The sequence below is a fragment of the Pteropus vampyrus genome, unplaced genomic scaffold, assembly GCF_000151845.1.
Source record: "Pteropus vampyrus isolate Shadow unplaced genomic scaffold, Pvam_2.0 Scaffold77, whole genome shotgun sequence".
Lineage (NCBI taxonomy): Eukaryota > Metazoa > Chordata > Mammalia > Chiroptera > Pteropodidae > Pteropus > Pteropus vampyrus.
This window is the reverse complement of record NW_011888858.1, coordinates 6,542,828-6,545,742: the sequence shown is the minus strand read 5'-3', so window position 1 is coordinate 6,545,742 and position 2,915 is coordinate 6,542,828. Positions and strand designations below refer to the sequence as shown.

The 2,915-nt window shown below is 36.4% G+C and overlaps 1 protein-coding gene and 1 pseudogene across 4 annotated transcripts in view; one reads left to right on the top strand and one right to left on the bottom strand.

Annotated features, from left to right (window-relative positions):
• TEC (tec protein tyrosine kinase) overlaps positions 1 to 2,915 on the bottom strand; it is a 137,836-nt gene that overhangs the window by 77,986 nt on the left and 56,935 nt on the right. The gene's annotated exons all lie outside the window — the stretch shown is intronic.
• LOC111741406 lies at positions 2,150 to 2,268 on the top strand (annotated as a pseudogene).

The following is a 2,915-nucleotide window of genomic DNA, read 5'->3' as shown; positions in this document are numbered from 1 at the left end:
ATCTAGGTTTTGAGTGACCTGACACTTATACACTTTGGGGAGAAGGTTCTCTTTTTTCAAGTGCAAAATTATGAAACAAAATTGCTAGGGCCCTTCCAGGAGCCTTAGAAAGGGCTGTGGAATTGAAAGGCTCTAATGCTTACTTTTCGTTAATGCGATTCAAGGGAGATCTACCTCTGGTGTTATAAAAATGTACCACTGAAGCAACACCAAATTTAGCACAATCTGGACCTTGTCATGTGCCCCACAGATAAACATCCAGAGAAAAGCATCCAGAGCAGATGGCCCCCAAGAGTTCCAGCAGCACAGGCTCAGAGATGCTGAGAATGCAAAACAGCCCTACTCTGAGGTATGCATTTCCGCCAGCTACCAAAACACAACATAACAAGCAACAGTGATCAATTTAAAGAGCGAATCACCTGTATTAATGACCTCCTGGGAGAATGAAAGAGTTATGCTTATTGCAATAATTTCTATATTTAGGAAAAGCCAGACACAAGAATAGAAACTCTGAAACACATTATACAAAGAAAGACAAAAGTGGGCAAGAATGCAACCTACCTATGATAATAATAGCCACTGATACTTAGAGTGGTACTTTCTGCATGCCAAGAACCGTCCTAACTCCTTCCTATTCATTTACTCCTCATTAAAACCAGAGGGAAATACTAGTATTTGCCCCAGTTTAAAGGTGAGGAAACTGAGGCACAGAGAGATTAAGTACCTTGTCCAAGGTCACAGCTAATAAGCAACAAATTTAGGATTTGAAACCAGAAAACCTGGCTCCAGAATTCACAGTCTACTCTCTAACTCACGGAAATCCTATAAACTCAGAGGTGGACCTTAGACCACAACTGAAGTTACCTAGAATGAAGAAGGAGCAGAAAACTGCTGATAAGCTGGTTCTAGAACCTCAAGAAAAACATCTCATCCAGTGGGTATTGGTCTTATTTCCTACAGATATTTTAGTTATAACACCTATCTTTAGAAAGTAATTATGTATGATTTCTGAAAATAAAGGAATGACCTTGTATTTAAAATAAATTCCGAATTGCGTATTTGATATTTAGCATCAAGATACTCACCTTATTCCAAGAAAATTCAAATCTCTACCATTGATTTTGATATTGTACTATAATTAATCCTAGCCAGGATTGAGTTAACCTAAAACTCAGCTTACTTTACTATTTTAAAAAATGTTAAACTAATTTAGTAAGTTACAACAGTAGATTTACAGGATCTTTTTCAACTGTGACATTGTTCTCTACTGTTAGGAGAGATTATGAATGTAATAAGTTCATCTTTCATTGACTTGTGAGTTTTCTCGGTAAAGAATCATTAATACTTAACCAAACTCACTTTGAAGTTCTTAAGAGTTTCAACCTAAGTATACTATAACTCTTTAAACCTCTTTCACATAAGCATTCACAGAAAAAAATTTTTCTTTCTGTAGGTCTCTTTTCTGCACAACTCCAATTTACTGAAAATACAAGGGCTCCCACCACCTCACATAGGCACAGTAATGAAAAAACACACACAAATCAACAACTGTTAAGGAATACCCTTTTTAAAGTCTGCTATATAAAGCCTTAGAAGGGAAGGAGGAAGGAAACATACATAGAGGTGGTAGTGAAGTTTCTGTTTAAGGAAGTCCCCTTTGTAGGAAGTAGCACAATGTGGTTTAACAGCACACTAGCCAGAAAGATAAGACATTTTAGTTCGCCCAGTCAAATGAAATGTCACTTCAGAGAAAGAGCTTGACTTGGTTGTCCTTCACATTCTTCACTTGTAAAATACATGGTGGACAAATTTGTTAATTATCTACAGATACACTTTACGGAGATGCTAAGGAGAACAGAGCATGGCAAGTACGTATGCAAAACGCCTGTACTTTTGTGAAATCTATGCTATGAAAATTTTAAGAACAGAAGAAAATCTTGAAATCCTGGAGGTACAACCACCCGAATTACACCCAGAAAGCCAAGGGCCAGTGAAGTTAAGAGTCCCAAGTAATCCAGAAATGCATGAGCAAGTGCAAACAGTAGTGGCATATAAGAAAAAGAACTCCAGGTCTCAAGAAGCCACCTCCACAACAGACTGGATGCAGTATAAGAAAGTCTGCAATTATGAACCCATAAAGGTAAATTGCGTCTACAGCCATGCCACCCTGAACGTGCCCAATCCCATTTGATCTCGCAAGCTAAGCAGGGTCAGGCCTGGTTAGTATTTGGATGGGAGACCACCTAGGAAGACCACGTGCAGTAGGCGTTTAAAAAAAAAAAAAAAGTAGATTGCTTAATCAGACTGTAAACTTAACAAAGCCAGAACCATTGATCTTTTAATTCCTCCACCCTAGCATACTGTGCATACTCACTAAATCTTTGTTGCACAAATGATGAATAAACTAAAACAAGTGATCTGAGTCTTATATAACAAATAAAAGTGTATAGACTCTTTTCTACCAGGAAATATAAGTATACATAGAGGTATACATATACATATAAAACAATATATGTATTTCTCTAAAAGGAGCAAAATTCACATGTTACAATCTCACCAGCAGGGACTTACACCTACCCGTGTTACTTTTCACAGTGACAAATAAAATTAAGGAACAGCTATCCTATGTGATTACTTGGAATAAAGACAGAATGGAAAAACGTTTTCTCATACAACTAAGATAATGGGGGGTAAATTCCTTTCCCACAATCTATTATTAATCACTAAAGATTTCATTTAAGTCTCTTACTTACATTATTTTAATTAACAAACAACTATATTGCATATATTTTGTGCAATTTTTCATTCCAGGTGTTTACCAATGTGGAATCATGCAAATATTATGGAAAACAATATTAGTTCTCTAAGATTAAAAAAAATAAGTAAATGAAGAGCTTTGGTAAAAAGGCAGTAAC